This window comes from Phascolarctos cinereus, unplaced genomic scaffold, assembly GCF_003287225.1.
Source record: "Phascolarctos cinereus isolate Bilbo 61053 unplaced genomic scaffold, phaCin_HiC Scaffold_1;HRSCAF=81, whole genome shotgun sequence".
In the NCBI taxonomy this organism is placed as follows: domain Eukaryota; kingdom Metazoa; phylum Chordata; class Mammalia; order Diprotodontia; family Phascolarctidae; genus Phascolarctos; species Phascolarctos cinereus.
Genome location: NW_027555514.1, coordinates 227,777,704 through 227,797,141, shown reverse-complemented (window position 1 = coordinate 227,797,141; position 19,438 = coordinate 227,777,704). Strand labels below are relative to the sequence as shown.

Here is a 19,438-nt window from a genome sequence, read left to right as displayed (position 1 = left end):
CTACTAGTTCTCAAGTATTTTTATCCCTGATTTCTCACACTTCCTATTTTCCTACTCTTTTGAGCTATTCCCCTCTGCTCTAACTTATTATTTGTCCAAATTACCTAAATTTTTTTCTAGCCCTTTAGCTCATCTTAGGGTATGGACAGTACAAACGAATGTGAAATAAAAGAGTAGACTTCTTGTCACTGGAGGAGCAATGGAGACCAGGCCTAAGGCCACAAAAGAGAAGGGAAGTCTGCAGGCTGTATCCAAAAGACTATGGTTTGTTATGAGAAAGTAGATTGATTGCTTATTTCTAATATCCAACTTTCCTTTTCAATTCAGATCAGAAATGTTTGTTGAGTGGAACTGACCTGAACTGAATTATTTGCCTTTCGTAGAATCAGAAAATTTCTAATTTGGAAGGGATCATAGAAGCATCTATTCTAATCTCTACCAAAGTAAGAATCCACTCTCCAACCTGTCTAACAAGTGATCTTGTGGCTTTTACTCAAAGACTTCTAGTGAGAAGAAAATCACTACATGCTAAAGAAGCCAATTTTTCTTTTGGACAGTTCTAATGGTTAGGAATTATTATTTCCATATATCAAGCTTAAGTCTGTCTCTTTGCTGCTCACACTCATTGCTTCTAGTTTGGCCTTCTAGGGTCAAACAGAACAAATACAATTTTTCTTCCATTTGAAAGGGCTTCAAGTACAGAGAGGCAGCTAGGTGGTGTAGTGGATAGAGGACTGGACTTGAAATCAGGAAGACTCATCTTCGTAAGTTCACCTCCAGCCTCAGACACTTACTAGCTGGGTGACCCTGGGCAAGTCACTTAACTCTGTTTGCCTCAGTTTCCTCATCTGTAAAATGAGCTGGAGAAGGAAACGGCAAACCCCTCCAGGATCTTTACCAAGAAAACCCCAAATGGGGTCATGAACAGTTGGAAATGACCAAACAACAACATACTTTTCTTGCCTCTGCATCCTCTACAATTATCTAAATTGACCTACTTGCTAGTCTTTGAACAGAATAGTTCATTTCCAACGCTGTGCCATCATATGGACTATCTCCCACACCTGGAATGTTCTCTCTCTTCCTCCTGGCTTCCCAGACTCCCTTCAAGACTCAGCTCCAGTTCCATGTTCCATGTTCTACAAGAGGCCTTGCCCAGTCCTCCCTACTGCTAGTGCTTTCCCTCTTCCATTTATGCTGCATAGATCTGTTATGCATATGGTTATTTACATCTTGTCTCTCCAATTAGAATATGAACTCACTGAGGGCAGGGACTGTGTTTTGCCTTTCTTTGTAGCCCTTGTACACTTGGAATGTATGAAACTCTTAATAAATCCTTGTTGACTGGCTGACAGTTCTTCAATGGTGATATGCTGTAGCATATTCACCTTTACAAAACAAATAATTTGGCTCTGTTATCTGTTCTGCTTCTATAATACCACTTATGTCTGTCCAATATTTTCTATTCCCATGGTTGTTGCTGTTGTTCAGTTGTTTCAGTCATATTCGACTCTTTACGACCCCATTTGGGATTTTCTTTCTTTAACAAATATGCTAAAGATCCAGCTCATTTTACCAAGGAGGAAACTGAGGCAAACAGGGTTAAGTGACTTGTCTAGAGTCACACAGCTAGTAAGTTTTTGAAGCCACATTTGGATTCAAGTCTTCCTGACTACAGATCTACCACTCTATCCACTATACCACCTAGCTGTCTCCCATTCCCATTGTTACCTTCCTAATTCAGACCTTCATTAACTCTTTTCAAGAGATGGTATCCAAGGAACACAGCCACACTCAAACTGCTACAGGGCAATAAGGGTAAACCTATTTTGAAGGGCATATACTTTCCCTACTTCACACTTTAGTTCTGAAAACACCACCTGTGTGCTTCCATTTACACAAAACCAGCCACTTGCAATATTAATACATTTAGATCTTAAACATAATAATTTACTTAGGAATAAGAAAAAAGAAATATTAATGCCAATACTACTACTACTACTAATATTATTATTACAAGCATAATTTAAAGCAAATTCAGGAATAATAAACACATTACAATCCACACCACCCTTTCCCACCAGCGCACTCAGGATCTGTAAGGAAAAGGATCTGTAAGGGGCATGCTTACAGAAACCTGGCACAAAAACAAATTAGTCTGGAAAGCCCATGTGCTCAGGGCAACTTAGAATTCTAGACTATAAGATTTAATGCCATTGGTCCATTCAGGAAAATCTGCAATATGCCTCCTTGCTAACTGCTCCCCTTTAGATCTTTATCAGCTCTCCAGCTAGGCAAATCTTCTCTTCTATCGGTAAATCAACAAAGCATTTGCAAATTTTCTCAATTTATAATTGTCTTTCAAAGGGCACTGAGAAAGTGTTATGCTATTCATTTAACTAGCAGTTTAATTTAAGCCAGAGGTCTAAAAGTTCTTCAAGCTGGCTCTCTTTGGACAATATAGATAAGGCAAGAAGTTATCCATTCACCAGGATACTGCATGATCCAATCATTTGTAGTAAACAGAACTCACAGAAAAACAACTCATGTTTGCTTTCTGGGCACCGCACACAAGACTAGCTCACTGGGATACTGCATGGATCAGTCATTTTGTAGCAAAGGGAGGTCTCAGCAAAGCAGATGCAAATCTTGTCTTTTCCCTCTGATTTTCTTTCTCATATTATAGGTGACAACAGAGTCATATGCACTTCTTAGAGACTTGACCTTTCTCAAACTCTGTTTGATACTAAAGGGCAATATAGCAGATACTAAATCTAACACTGAAGCTTTTGTCCAGTGAGACGGAGCCTCTCCAGCCAGAGCCTTGTTTCAGACGACTGCTCTGGCTGCTGGGTCTTCCCATAGCTTTTACAGATCCGCTCGTGGACACTCTGCTGTTTCTTGTGTCTTCAATCTTCACTTGCAAGATTCTTCAATCATCACTTGCTGCTTTCAGTGGATTAAATCAGAGCCTGCTGGTACTCAATGGCTTACTTTCACGTATCAGATAAAAACTCATAAATCTTCCCTATGAAATCAATAGCCACATTTAGCCATCTCTTAGTCTCCAATCATATAAATGCCTGATTTTTTTTGGTGAGTTTTAGCATCTTAAACCTTAAAACGGTTACATGGCGATGAGCAGAAGGGCCACAATGCCCCGCAACTCCAGCCATTCCAAAATCTTTATAGAAGTCTGCTCTAACAGTCTATGTCTCTGAAAACTGTATTTGTATTTTATTAACTTTAATAAATAAATCTTTTTCCTCTGCCCGTTAAACCATGACACCATTCACATATAAAAGAAATACTATCCAAACTCCTACAGGGCAATAAGAGTAAACCTATTTTGAAGGGCATATACTTTCCCTACTTCACACTTTGGTTCTGAAAACACCACCTATGTGCTTCCATTTACACAAAACCAGCCACTTGCAATATTGACACGTTTAGATCCTAAACATAATAATTTACTTAGAAATAAGGAAAAAGAAATATTAATGCCAATACTACTACTACTACTACTAATATTATTATTATTTAAAAGGTAATTTAAGCCTTTATATTTATGCCACAATTCATTTTCTGCATGTTTCCAACCAAAATGTTAACAGGCTATTTGAAAGTTAAGTTTATTTACAAAGATTTTAACAGTTTATGTTAAGCCAAAGTTCTTTTCCTGCTCCTATCAGGCACCAAACTGTTACTTAAGAAAGATGCAATTTTACTTCCTTTATCAGTGGATATAATTTTTTTTAAATTTAAACAGACCTTACCTTATATAATATGCAGATAATAATTGCTAAATAGTTAAAGAACAAGGTAGTTGGAAAGGAGGGGCATAAGTAATTGAAGGGATCAGGAAAGGCTTCATGCAGATTGAAAGTCATTCTTAAGCCTGGTCTTGAAGGAAGAGGAGTCTATAAGGCAGAGGTCTGGAGGGAGGTCAGTACAGGTTTGAGGGACATCACATGCAAAGACATGGAAATGGAGTGCCCTATGTCAGTAACAGAGAAAAGGCCCGTATCACTGGATTGCAGAGTGGGAAGAGGAGTAATATACAAAAAGTCTGCCCAAGAGATCCAGGTTACTCAGAGATTTAAAAGCTAAACAGAGGAGTTTACATTTGATACTAGAGGTGATAAGGACTGGTGGGAGTTTATCGAATAGGGTAATGGCATGGTCAGAATTCTGTCTAAGGCTAGGTGGTATAGTGGATAGAGTGCTAGACCTGGAGTCAGGAAGACCTAGGCTCAAATCTACCCACAGATTCTTAGTAGCTGTGTGATCTTGGGCAAGTCATTTAACCTCAGTTTCCTCAAGTGTAAAATGGGGACAATAGTATCACCACCTATCTCCCAAGATAGTTGTAAGGATAAAATGAGGTAATAATTATAAAGTGCTTATTATAGTACCTGGAACCTAGTAAGAGCTATATAAATGTTAGCCATTATTTTCATTATTATAATATATCCAAGTCATCAGCTAAAGTGTTTTACTGTTCTCCATATTCCTCCCATGCGTTCCTGACTCTGTGCCCTTGATGACAAGGTTCCTTCCACATTTAATGCCTTTCTCCTTTGTTCATGCCTATTGAAATCCTACTGTCTTCCTCAAAACCAAGCTTAAGTATTGTTATCTTCTTCCTGCAGCTTTTCCTGATCCTTCCCAGACAGAAATAATTTCTCCCTTCTTTGAATTTGTAGCACTTTATCCATACATCTTTTATGGCACCTGTTGTCAGTACCATCTTTTTTTTTTGCTCAAATTATCATACATAAACTTATCTGTTTAAATTGTGTCCTTTCCCCCATGCCTCCACAGAGGAATATAATCTCCCTAAGATCAAGAACCATTTTTCTTTTTGTCTTTGTATCCCCAAAGCCTTGAGAATAATTGGCACTTAATAAAGGCTTGTTTGACTCAGTTGAATTGTTACCATTTCTGCTTTGCAGAATAATGATCGGTTTGGGTGGTGCAGTAGATAGAGTCCTAGGACTAGCATCAGGAAGACTCCTCTTCCTTGAGTTCAAATCTAGCCTCAGACACTTACTAGCTGTGTGACCCTGGGTAAGTCACTTAACTGCTTCAGTTTCCTCATCTATAAAACGAGCTAGAGAAGGAAATGCCAAACCACTCCAGTATCTTTGCCAAGAAAGCCCCAAATTGTGTCACAAAGAGTTAGACATGACTGAAAAAAAAGACTGAACAACTTCAGTGGTCTTATATTTTTTGAGAACTGGGTCTTTTTTATGTTTCATGCCTCCAACACAGTGTCATACACACTAGAGGTGCTCTTATTGAATGATTTAGAGACCATGTTTGCCCTTCAAGAGTGTACTGGGGAAGTTGAGTGATGGGGAAGAAATCTAGGCTGTAGTGAGTTGAGAGGGGAATAGATAGATGGTGTGAGTTTTATTGATTCTGTCTCCACAACATCTGTCATAGTCATTTCACTTCCATTCATGTAGCCACCACCCTGGATCAGACCCTCATTATCTCTTGCCTAGACTACTATAACAGCCTCCTAATTGGTCACCCAATATCAAGTAGCTCCCTTCTACACACAGCTGCCAAATGATTTTCTTAAAGCATAGGTCTGACCATCTCACTTTTCTACTCAGTAAACTCCAATGGCTCCCTATTCTCTTTCAGATCAAATCCTCTTTTTGGCATTTAAGGACCTTCACAATTTTTCTTTTGTGCATTTTATAGTCCAATCAAACTTGCTTCTTGCTGTTCCGAAAACACAATATTCCATGTTCCATCTCTAAGCCTTTGGAGAAGTTGCAATCTACGCCTGGAATGTACTCCCCACTTCCCACTACTCTCTCTCTCTCTCTCTCTCTCTCTCTCTCTCTCTCTCTCTCTCTCTCTCTCTCTCGCTCTCTCGCTCTCTCGCTCTCCCCCTCTCTCTCACCTCTTAGGAGCTCTATCTGTTGGTTGTTCGTTTTCAGTCGTGTCTGATTCTTCACGACCCCAATTGAGGTTTTCCTACCAGAGATACTGGAGTGGTTTGCCATTTCTTTCTCCATCTCATTTTATAGATGAGGAAACTGAGACAAACAGGGTTAAGTGACTTGCCCAGGGTCACACAGCTAGTAAGTATTGCATTGATTTTGTGTATACTTATGTATATACATGTCGTTTCTTCTAATGGACTAAAAAACTTCCTTGAGGGCAGGGACTGTTTCATTCTTGTCTTTGTATTCCATGTAACTAGCACAATACCTGGCACATAGTAGGTGCTTAGTAGACATTTATTGTGCTTGCTTGATAGATTGTAAAAAAAGAAGGCATCAAACTTATTAAAGACATTTAGCAATGAAAAAATTGGAATAATTTGGCAGGAAAAGATAAGAGCTAGAGGGAACAATGGAGTAAAGAACAAACGGTTTTCTAAGACAAGGATGATTTGCGATTATTTGAAAACATCCAAGCAGGAATCTGGAGAAAGGGAGAAAAAATGAAGAGTCTGGAGAGAAAAGTGATCAAAGCCATGCAAGATGTGTGAAAGAAATGAAAGCACAGGCAAAGCATTAGACAGCCTGGAGTCTTTGGAAAGATAGAATAATTCTTCTTCCTCTGAGACTGCTAGCATCTTCAGCCTAGAAATGGAAAAGATCTTTGAAGTCATCTAATTTAGTCTCCTCACTTCAAAGATGAGGAAACCGAGGCCCATAGAATTTAAATGACTTACACCAATGTGAAAGTGACAAAGCCAGAATTCAAACCAACCCTATAACTACAAATCCCTAAACCCAGCATTCTTTCCCATAACAATACTTTGCCTCCTATTACATGATAATCATTGGATCGTAGATTTAGAGCTGAAAGGGATTTTACAGACATTGAGCCCAAATTCCTCATTTTACAGATGAAGGAACTGAAACTCAGAAAGGTCAAGGGATTTTCCCAGGGTCACATAGCTATTAAGTGTTTGAGGGGGCATTTGAACTGAGGTCTCCTTGACTCCACTTCCAGTAATCTCTCCACACTATGATACGCTTCCGTTAGATAAGTTAGATAAGACAGGTAATACACCAACAACCCAAAAAGATGAAATCTTCTTGGTAAAGCAAAAGAAGACTTCATGAGTAGGGTGGCCATCAGGGTGGGGACTTGAGAGCTGAAAGAATTTAGAATAGCATCTCAGAGAGTGCAATGGAGAATCAACAAGACATGAATAAAAGGTTTGCCAAACAACAATGCTCCAGATGAAGAGGAAGTATTAATAATTAATCTGACTGAATTCAGGGCCACTGAGAGACAGGAAAGGAAGCAGTTGAAAAAAGCCAGCATTAAGGGACGATCAATGTTAGACAATTACTGAATTACATATCAAGCTCGACAATAACATTAATAAAACAATCCTGAACAGTAAAAAGACATCATTAACTTAATTCTGTCCTTCCCTAAGCCCTACCTAATTACTTTGACTTTGGTTTATACAGTCTGTGTATGTTTCAGTTGCACAAGGCCCTACCTCTGTTCAAAAGGAAATCTGGTTTGGATACAGACAAAGGTATTGGTAACAGGATTTTATATCTAACAGCAAAATGGATCTGAGCCAAACAAAGATGGCAGCAGTGGGAATGGAAAGGACAGGACAGATGTAAGCACCAGTAGAAAGGGAAAATCTGTAATATGGTCAATTCTGCTATAACTGGTTTTATATATACATACATACATACATACATACATACATACATACACACATACATACATATATATATATATATATATATATATACATATACATAAATTCTACTATTACTGGTTACACAAAAATAATGCAATAAAAACTACAGGGCTTATGGGAAAAATGTGGTTATGGACATAACACCCAAAAATTTCATCACTGATGAATAAAAAAGATAGGAACCTAATAAAAATAGTAGCTCAGTTTTATACATGTTAATGGGTAAGAAATACATAAATACTAAAACAAATAGTACGGAAGTCCAAGGCCTCAGGATGTTGCTGCTCAGCCTGTTATCCCAAATGCCATGTGATCTGGGCTGATAAAGTCAAAGGCTACAGGTCATGGCTATGGTAGCAGGTGGAAAGGAGGGGTTGTGGGGGAAGTTGGGGAAGAGATGGGGAGTGTCTGGCTACAAATCAGCATTCTTCTGCCCATAGCTCCTACTACACCAGAAGATATGCAATACATATGGCATTTTACATCAACAAAGACCTGAAATTTGCTTGTGGAAATGGGTATCAGAAAGGTTACAGCTTGTGAGTGATTGTAAAGTGGTGCAGTTTTCTTTGTTTTAGCTATTTCTTACAGACAAAAGCATGCTCAAATTGTTCCCTAATATATCAATTGTGTTGGAATAAATTCAGACTTTCAAAACAAACATTATAGCAGAACTGACTGTACTTGAAAACTAGATATAGAGAGAGGACTGAAGGTTGACTCCAAAGTTTTATATCAGGGTGGCAGAGAGAAAGGTGATACCATTGCCAAAAATGGACTTTCTGCAGATGAAACTGACCTGAGGGAAAAGATGATGAGTTGGGTTTTAGGTATATTGAATTTGTGGTGATGATGGGACATGTAAGCAGATATATTGCACAGATAAATACATGGTACTGGACCAAAAAGGACAAGACATTTTATTAAATGATATGGACAAGGTTTTCTGGAAACTCCATTTTTCCAAAAATATCAGTAGTAGTGCACAGCAGAGAACAAAAGAAAACCAACAAGGAAGCAAAGGAAAAACTGGGCAGTTTTGAAAATAATATGTAGTATTTATTATGTAGGGTTTTTTGAAGTGGAAATTTATTGTTTTATATTGAATCCTCTCCTATGGTCTGCTGCGTACAAAGCAACCTTTGGGATTTTTTTCTCATTTTGTACGTAAGTTTAAAATGGCAAAATTTATATTAAAAAATAGTATCAGTAGTAAACGTGACTTCCACTCAAGTCCTTGCATAAGTTTTGTTGTGTCCCACCTTAGAATATGGGGCGTTGTTAAATAGTATGTACATTTGTCATCTAAAAGACATCCTATGTTAGCTGAGAGATCATCGTCACCAGGATGGTTATAGAGTAATGTTTTGGTCATGACATCTTTTGAAGTCCTTCATAGAGGAGCTGTGATCTACACTGCTGAAATCAGAGGTCACTGAAGCACTGAATTGTTGAAAAATATAAATGTGGATATAATGAAAATACCTCCAAGAATAGTGCCATTATGACCCATTCCGAGGGAGAGACAAGGGGTGGTATGGGGCAAGCAGACTAAACCATCTTGACCAACCCCTCCCCTCAGACCCTAGTGAAGAAAGCCCAGAACCCCAAGCCCCAAAACCCTGGAAATAACAGTAACCTCCAGAACACAGACCATACTTCCAGCTTGAGCCCTTACAGCCATCAACAAAGAGTGATCTCTCCAAACGAAGTTAAATTTTGAAGGTTGAAACCTACCTAGATATCTTGGGGTTTACTGGCTAGATTTCTTTCTTTGTAGAAAGCGGTCTCCCATCCCGGACACCCTCAGCACCAACTTCAGACCAATTACCATCAATGGACAAATAATCCCAAACTCCCTGGAATAGCAGTGGTTCCCAGATCACTGGCTCTGCTTCCAGCCTCACTCCTGAAGCCATATTCCAGGGAAATAACCTTTGTTGCAATGTGATTTGACAACTTCCTCTAAAGTTGCCACAGCCAGAGCTACTGAAGACCCAGAAAAAAAGTTCTTGCCATCAGTGTCCTTGGCCCTGAGAAAAGGTTCAGTCTCAGAAACGATGTTAAAGAAGATGCTTTAGCATCTCCTTTGCTGGTGCATCTTCAGGACCAAAGGCTTTTCCACTTAACTTGCGGCTGAAATCTCCTGTAGGTCACATCTCTCTCTATTAGAATGTGCTTCTTTGGATCAAAAATGTGGATCAAAATCCAGAATCCTACAATACACTGTTTACAAGAAACACACTTGAAGCAAAGAGATACACACAGAGTAAAGGTAAAGGGCTGGAACAGAATCTATTATGCTTCAGCTGTAGTGGAAAAAAAAAAGCAGAGGTAACAATCCTGATCTCAGACAAAGCAAAAGCAAAAACAGACCTAATTAAAAGAGATAAGGAAGGAAACTACATCTTACTAAAAGGTACCATTGTGATTTGTCCTTCGTTCTCGAAGAGGACCATGACATGGGGGGGGAAGAAATGATGTCATGACCTACAAATAAATTGGATTTAAGTGAGGGAGGTTGTGCAAAGTCACCAGTCTTACTTTCTCCTCTGCTGCCATCTTGGTCCAGTGGCTAGATATAGGTCAAGACAACTGGAGATGGCCCACAATACAGTGGGAGACCTCGACCTTTTTAAGCTAAGGTCTTTCCAAGTTCTCACTCCAAATGAGATAGAGAGCATTACAAAATGTAAAATAGATCATTTTGATTCCATTAAATTAAAAGGCTTTTACACAAACAAAACCAATGCAACCAAGATTAGAAGGAAAGAAGAAAGCTGGGAAACAATCTTTACAGCCAGTGTCTCTGATAAAAGAATCATTTCTCACCGAATCAAATTTATAAAAATACAAGTCATTCCCCAAAAACCTGGAAAGACTTGTACAGACTGACACAAAGTGAAATGAACAGAAACAAGAAAACATTGTATATAGTATAACCAAATCTTGTGATGATCAACTATGAATGACTCAGATCTTCTCAGCAACACAATGATCCAAGACAAATGCAAAGGAAAGGAAGGAAAATGTTATCTACATCCAGACAAAAAAATTGATGGACTCAGAATGCAGATTGAAACCCACTTTTTTTCACTTACTTTATTCTTTTTTGTGATTTTTTCCCCTTTTGATCTGTTTTGTCTTTCACAACTGTGACTAATATGGAAATGTTTTACAGGATAGCACGTGTATAACCTATATCAAATTGCCTATCATTTTAGAGGTACATTTTCTTTTCTTTTCTCTTTTTTTTGTGAGGCAAGTGTTATGTGTCTGAGGCTGGATTTGAACTCAGGTCCTCCTGACTCCAGGGCCGGTATTCTATCCACTGTGCCACCTAGCTGATCCTGATTGCCTACCATTTTATGAAAAGAGGAGGGGAGGGAGGAAAAAAAATTTGGAACTCAAAAAAATGAGTGCCAAAAATTGTCTTGATATATAATTGGAAAAAAATAAAATAGTATTAGAATGCTCGAGAGCAGGGACTGTTTCCACTTTTAAATGTGTACTCCAGCAGAACACAGTTTTGGAGATGGAGTAAAATCATAACAAATTCTTTTTCATTCATTAACTCACTCTATTAATGACTGCTGAAATGTTGTTCAGGGAATGAACTTGATAAGGGAGGAAGAGATACTGTTTCAGCTCTGTTGGCAAATGTCTGTCATGTCAAAACAAAATGTAGCCATAATATTTTGAAAAAAGAAAAAAATTCTGTCACAATTACTAAACGGAACAACACAGCAGACTGAATCATTGAAAACTGCAGTTACTCCAAAGACCTAATTTAAGACAGAAACTTCAATCTCCTCCCCATTGAACCTTTTTATCAGAAGTAGAATCAATTCATTTCAACTTCATTTGTTTACATCTCCCCTTCCTTTATAATGAAGACTCTCCTAAGGAGACTTGCCCAGTATATTAGGGGATTCCTGAATTTGCTGGGAGATTCAGTTAAATGACCTCACCTCACCAACCATTATTCACTGTATCAGAAACAACTGGATCTAATGTATAGACAGCTGAACTTGGAGTCAGGAAAACCTGGGTCTGAATCCTACCCCAAACGTTCTCAAAAGCTTTGCAAGCCCATGCAGCCTTTGTTTCCTCATCTAAATGGGGATAGCAGTAGTATGTGCCTCTCAAGGGTAACTGGGAACATCACTTGGCAGGTAATACCTGTTGTAAATCTTAAGTGGAATATAAATGTTAGCTTTAGTTATTGTTGTCCTATGTTTGGTGGTAGTGGTTATTAAATGGTTTTAACTTAGGGTTTGGGCAATAATGGAACAAGCCAGATTAGGAAAGGCTAGCAAGGTGGTGTAGTAGATAGAGCACTGGACTTGGAATCAGGAAGACTGGTCTTCATGAGTTCAAATCCAGCTTCAGACACCTCCTAGTTGTCTGGGCAAGTCACTTAACCCATTTTGCCTCAGTTTCTTCATCTGTAAAATGAGCTAGAGAAGGAAATGGCAAACTATCCCAGCATCTTCACCCAGAAATTCCCCAATGGGGTCACAAAGAGTAGGACATGACTGAAAACAATCAAACAACAACAAAAGGACCCAAAGTGTATATAAACCCTCAGGGCTGGACAAAGGACAAAGGTCAGTTAGTTTCTGGATGGGAATGGGACTACATGAATAACCTAGTTAGAAAACCAGTCTATAGACAAAAAGTCAGGCAGGACACAGGTACAAACAAGGTCTAAACTAAAGATTCAGAATTGTCTGAGTAAGGGTAAGACAGATAACAATGTCCAGCATCAGCAATAAGTGACCCAGTTATGAGGAGAATGGGGTTCTATATCAGGAAATCCAACTCCTGAGGAGATAGCCAGCCAGCTAGGTCACACAACTGAGAGAGCTCTGAATCTGGAGTCAGGTAGACTTGATTTCAAATCCAGCCTCGGCCACTTACTAGCTATGTAACCCCGGACAAGCCACTTAACCACTATCTGCCTCAGTTTCCTCAAATGTAAAATGAGGATAATAACAGCACCTACCTCCCAGGATTTTTGTGAGGATCAAATGAGATAATATTTGTAAAGCATTTAGCATAATGACTAGCACTAGTAGGCAATTAATAGATGTTTGTTGCTTTCTGTTCTTGCTGATCAGACAAGGAGACAAACAGCAGAAGGAAGCTACATACTGGGGGAATGCCAATACTAAGATTAGAGCAGGGCCAGGTGTAAGATTGACCAATGAGACTCCTTATACCTACCCTCAACCCACCCAGAACCAAGAAGGATCAGGGAGTGAGGAGGGGTTAAACCTACAAACGGGGATTAAATAGGCTTAGTTCCTTAGGTTACATAGAAGGGAAGGGACCAGGAGACCTGGCTGATTATTGTACTAGTCTATTGTCTATTAGACAGTGACTACTAGTTCTGCCCTCTGCAGAGACAAAGGAAATGTGATCTTTGTCCTTTTTATACACTATACTTTAATACAGTGAATTAAGTCACTCCACTCATTTTCCTTTGGATTAACAGAATTAACTTCAGTTCTTCCAGCCTTTCATCAAATATTACAAACCTTTCATCATTTTTTATTGTTTTTCATTGATCTCTCTCTACTTGGTTCCTCCCTAGCTCTCTTAAAACATGATTAAAGTCATCTATTATAATAAATAAATGAACTGGAGCCCCTAAAAGAAAAGCTAGCTGTTTGAATAAGGATATTTGATAGGCATCCATTGTTACTGCATGAGATTGCTAGCAATGAGTGCAACGTCATCTTGTTCTTACAAATGGCTGTGTGCCATCATCCTGCTTGACTGGTTCCCATCTTAACACACCCATATATTGTTGTTGTTATCGTTCAGTTATGGCTGACTTTTTGTGACCTCATTTAGGGTTTTCTTGGCAAAGATCCTGGAGTGGTTTGCCATTTCCTTCTCCAGTTCATTGTACAGATAAGGAAACTGAGGCAAACAAGGGGTAAGCGATTTACCCAGGGTCACACAGCTAAGTGTCTGAGGCTAGATTTGAATTTAGGCCTTCCTAACTCCAGGCTCAGCGTTCTATCTACTGTACCACGTAGCTGCCTGCACACCCATACAGCCACATCCACTGAAAAAGTCTCAAGAATAGACAGATATGGGTCCACTTGTAGCGTCATTGTGTGAGTCAAGCTCTTCTATGTTTTCAAAATGGCCTTGGTTATTTTCCATGGTCTTGGTTATTTTCTTTTTTTTTTTACGGGTTTTTTTTTCCAAGACTGAAATAATACCAAATAAAATGAGCACACCCACATACAAAGTAGAACTGAAAAAGGAATTAAACATGAGATTGCAAACGTCCACTGCATGTAGCTTGTTTTTCCTTTTAAGTATCTATTAGATTCACCATGTAACTTTCTCTTTTTTTTCTCACTTTTCATTTTGGTAATTCCGTCATGAGTCTCCTTTTCCCTTCCCTGCTCAAAAAAAGAAAAAATGTTTAAGAAAGAAAAATAAAATCTTTGCATCAGATAAACATTTGCAACAGTTAAACGTTTCCAAATTACATTTTAACATGGTTCAGGCCTCACTGGGAGTTTTGTACCCTGGAGGAATTTGATACCTGTTATAAACCATTGATGAATATTTGCTAATCACATTAGGAAACTAAAGCTTGAATTGATCATTTCCTTTCATCATGAGCTTAGGCAACCAATCACCAATCAGAACATAGCCACAATGATAAAAACCCAGAATCCTCTACCACCCAGTCTGCTCCTAGAAGCGAGAAAGACTCCTGAGTTTTCCATACATAGAAATTCAAGCATTCTAATTTCTCTAAAGCAAAACAACAAAAAAAAAATCCCAAACAAACAGTGTTGATTAATAGAGACTTGCGAGAACGCTGCTTCAGAGGGCGATACACAGCCTTTGGCTAGGCAGAAAGGAAATCTTATAAGACACTTATCTAGCTTGGTTCTTAGAGGGGATGATATTTGTATTGTTGAATAGTCAATAAAGTTTGATTGCATGCATTGATAAGTGTAAGTCTTACTAATATGCTATTAACCCTAATTAGTATGTGTAAGGTTAATTGGTTTTATGCATGCACCATAGCTTACAGCTACCACTACTATTCCTTTGACCACTACCACTGCCTCTAGCTTTCAGTGGGATCTAGGGTGGCTCTGCTGGATCTTCTGAACTCACATGATTGACCAGCTGCTAGAATTTCTGATACTGGCCTGACTTGCTATTTTAGATATAAGCCCAAAGGTATGTTTGAGTCTTTCAGCCAATTACAAGATATTTCCCCATGGCTCTTGTCTTTATTCAATTATCAAAGCATTATATTCCTCTGAAACTGATTAAAGGTTTGTCCAAAACTAGTTTGCACTATATATTGATTGATTAATTTATTTAATCGAGCTGTCTAGGCTTTTTGTGATTATATTAATTGGGGAAGAAAGGAGACTAGGGACACAAAAAAAACCAAAAAACAGATCATACAACAGTGCTTGTAATATGTAAGACCTCTTAAAGTTCTTTTCAAGGGAGCACTGCTTCCTATATCCTTATAGTATTGATGGCAACAGTCCAGGCTGGTACAACCAAATTCTTGGTACATTAGCACATTTATCAGATAAGGTTGTATGCCAATCTTCCCCAAAGGTTATCTGGCTCTAATTCAGAATTCATTATCACATCAGAATGTACTGTACTGCCAAGTGCAAGTCACTTCTTGGCCAGATCTTTGTTCTCAGAATTAAATAAAAATTGAAAGCTCAACTTAAAATTATCTGGATAATACACAGATTGTTGCCTCAAATCACTACTTAATTCTAGGCAAAGAGATGTTGGGGAGGGAAGGCAGTCATCACCTGGGAAGATCTTTCATAGGTATACCTTAGCTACTTTGTTCTTCTATCTTTTCATCTAGACACCTGGCACTATAAATCCAACTACCTTCCAGGAAAGCCTGCACACAGGCTTCCAGGAAGAAAGAAACAGTATAATGTATATCCATTCCATTCCACTGTGAAGCCTTGAGAGAATGGTATTCCAGTAGTCACTGTTAATGAATGCTAAACAGAGATCTTGGTCTTCATTATTAAAGGAAAGCTTTTTCTTTAAACAATGACAACAAATGATAATCATCTGCTGAGGTTCTTGCTTAGTTTTTTGGGAGAAAGTTGTAGCAAGTTAAAAAAAAAATCCATGTCTATAGTTTTCAAAACTGATAGGCCACAGAAATCCCTACTTACACTCAACCTACCTATGCAGCTTTTATCCAGGTCAACCACTCACCTTGGCTTTTCTTTATCTCATTTTTAAGACCCAAGGTGGTATCATGAAAAGAACACTTGGATTTTGGTTGAAGATACCCTTCCCAGCTACGTGACACTGGCAAATCACTTAACTCTCTTCGAGACTCCATTTCACAATTTTTTAAAATGTTAATAATAATTTCCAAAGCCAGGTTCAGTGCTGTGCATGTAATCTGTACTTAATAAGTGTTTGCTGAATTTTATTATTTTCCTTACTTAAACAGCACAGGCACCTGCCTGTCATAAATACGAGGAGGGTAAAGAGCAAACAGAAATTTCAACAAAAACCAAACAAGATAAGGGTGAGGTGGGAGGGAGAGAAAATAAATGCTCATTCATTGAAAAATAAAATAAAATTTAATTTAGAAAACAAACAAGAAAGGGAAAAGTAGAGAATGGTAGAGCTTACTAAATTCCTTTATTGCCGCATTTTCTTTACATCTTCTGCCTCATTTCCCATGCTCAGGATATTGGGATCAATTTGTATTGTCATAGCCAAACTAAATCTTTGTAAATGGTCCATGTGGTCACCTTCCCAGCACTTAATCTCAAATTTAATAATCAAATGGGGAATTTGGAAGAGTAGGAAATGAGGGGTGATGGGGATGGGAGAGGGAGCATAACATTCTGACCAGAAGTTGTGACATATTTTTGCATATTTTAGGCAATATGTGGCATGATGGATGAACTTGGAGTCAGAAAGACCTAAGTTCTTTATGATACAAGACACACTTTTTTCTGCCTCTTCTCTGGGCTTCCAGAGGCCCCAGAGCCACAACACAGATTCACAGCAGTGCCTGCCTCTTGGCCAGCCTCCTGGACACACCATCTGCTACTCATACTTGCTATAACATGAGCTCCCCAACATCTCACAGAACACAGCAACACCACTTTCAAAGAGGCCAAATAATTGAGGGCTGTGCCAACACCTTGAGGTTCCCAGATCTGGTACCAACTCACTGTCTTAACCTTCAGTGAGTCACTTGACCTATCTGAGCCTCAGTATTCTCATTTGTAAAATGAAGGGATTAGAGTAGATTAGGGATTGGTGAATTATGGCCTGTAGATCAAACTCAGCTCACTGCCTGTCTGTGTATAGCCCACAAGCTAAGGAAGATTTTTACATTTTAAACTCAATAATTAAATATAATTACATTATAATTTATTAATATAATTAATAATTATATTTACTATATTAATGGTTAATGCAAATTATTATAGTAATGAATGGTTGATTAAATTGATAATGTATTAATAATTTACTAATTTAATTAAAAATACAAAAACCATTCTTAGCTCACAGGCCATACAAAAACAGGCAGCAGGCCACATTTGGCCTGAAGGCCAGTTAGCCAACCCATGGATTAGATGATCTTTAAAACACCTTGTGAGGCAGCTAAGTGATGCAGTAGATAGAGCGCCAGGGTTGAGGTCAAGAAGACTCACCTTCAAGAGTTCAAATCCAGCCTCAGACACTCACTAGCTGAGTGACCCTAGGTAAGTCATTTAACCCTGTTTGCCTCAGTACCTTACCTGTAAAATGAGTCGGAGAAGGAAATGGCAAACCACTCCAGCATCTTTGTCAAGAAAACCCCAAATGGGGTCATGAAGAGTCAGACATGACTGAAAAACAACTGAACAACAACAACAAAACACCTTGTATCTACACCTTGCCTGGGCTGAAGACACCATGAATCATCTAATCGTCTACTTTGCTCAATGGACAGAGTATCCAATGATACTCTGTCTAGACTCATTTCCCAAGAGTCAGCATATTCTCATCCACTCTTAGTCTCCTCCCAATAATATCGAACCCCACAACTCCCAAAGAACAAAAATCTCCCCAATCCTGGCTTTTTTCTCCCTCATTCTCATCTACCTCAACCCAATCCCATCCCCATTCATTTCTTACCACCCATTGTGCCCTCTGGAACTCCCATTCTCTAACTAACAAGCTTCCTTTCATTTTAAATCTCTTTCTCACTTGCTCCTTGCTACTTCTGGCACACTGTGAGACCTCACTCCCTTCAGATGACACTGCATTCCTAATCATCCTTCTTCATACTAATTACATTTTCTTGAATATCTCCCTCCCTTCTCTTGCCCACCTCCTCCCCCACATACTTATTTGTTCCAATGGGACAGTGGAAATATTCCTTGCTTCCCACTGACACTTCCAGACTACCTTTCCTCCCTTGATATTCAAATTATCCAAATTTTTAACCCAAGCCAGATCCTGGTGGTCATTATCTAATGACCTTAAAACTTTCTTCCTCCTTTCTGCATAAGTTTAGTGCCTGGCTCAGTATCCCTCTCCACTCCAACTCCTGCCCCCATTCTAGAGGATTTCTACTCTAATTTCTCAGTTCTTCAATCTCCTGTACTTTAATTCTGCCTCAACTAACCTTCATCATCCACATGGATTCCACTTCCATGGTCAAAAACTCCAAAAATCTTTTACATGATCATCTTTTACCATCTCATCTTTTCCTATGCCTTACTACCACTAACCCTATTCTTTATACTCACCCTCATTCATGTCTTATCTACTTTCTTCTCCTTTGTTATCTTTAATTTAAATGCCTGGTACTAGAAATCTAACTACCTACCAGGAAAGCCTGTACATGGGCTACCAGGAAGACAGAAATAGAACAATGAGTGACCTCCAATCCATCTACCACAAAATAGAACTCTTTCTCTTGCCTCATTCCAATCCACCCCTCTTCTGAACTTAAGTCACTGCTACCCAGATTCATAACCTCAGTGCCATCCTCAATCCCTCACTCACTCAGCCCATATATCCAATCAGTTGACAAATCATGTCATTTTTTTTCCCCACACCATCTCCTTTCTTTCCACTCATATACCCAGCACCTAGTCCAGGCTCTCATCTCCTCTCTTACCTGGAGCCCTCTGTTTGGTATCAACTTTTTTTCCACTCCAATCCATCCTCCAAAGTAATTTTCCTAAAGTATAGGTCTGACCTTATCACACACAGTCCTCTTCTGCCCTACACACACACACACACACACACACACACACACACACACACACACACACTCAGCAAAACACGTCAACTAGTTCCCTGTAACCTCCAAGAACAGATGATAAACTCCTCTATTTGGCATTTAAAGCTCTTCACAAAACATTTAACTACTCTGATCTATACAATGATCCAAGACAATTCTGAAGAACTCATTATGAAAAAATGCTATCTGCCTCCAGAGAGAGAACTGATGGGCTCTGATTACAAATTGAAGTATAATTTTTTTCACTTTTTAAATTTTTCTAGTCTTTTTTTTTTTGCTAAATAGCTAATATGGAAATGTTTTGCATGAATTCACATGTATAATTGATAATCACATTTTTTGTCTTCTCAATGAATGGGGGAGGAGCAGGAAAGGGGGAAAGAATTTTAAACTCAAATTTTTAAAAAATAATGTCAAAAATAAACTTGAAG

The 19,438-nt window shown here is 38.7% G+C and overlaps 1 pseudogene; it reads left to right on the top strand.

Moving 5' to 3' along the window:
• Positions 1-19,438, top strand: part of LOC110211142 (PACRG-like protein) — a 58,418-nt pseudogene that overhangs the window by 2,794 nt on the left and 36,186 nt on the right.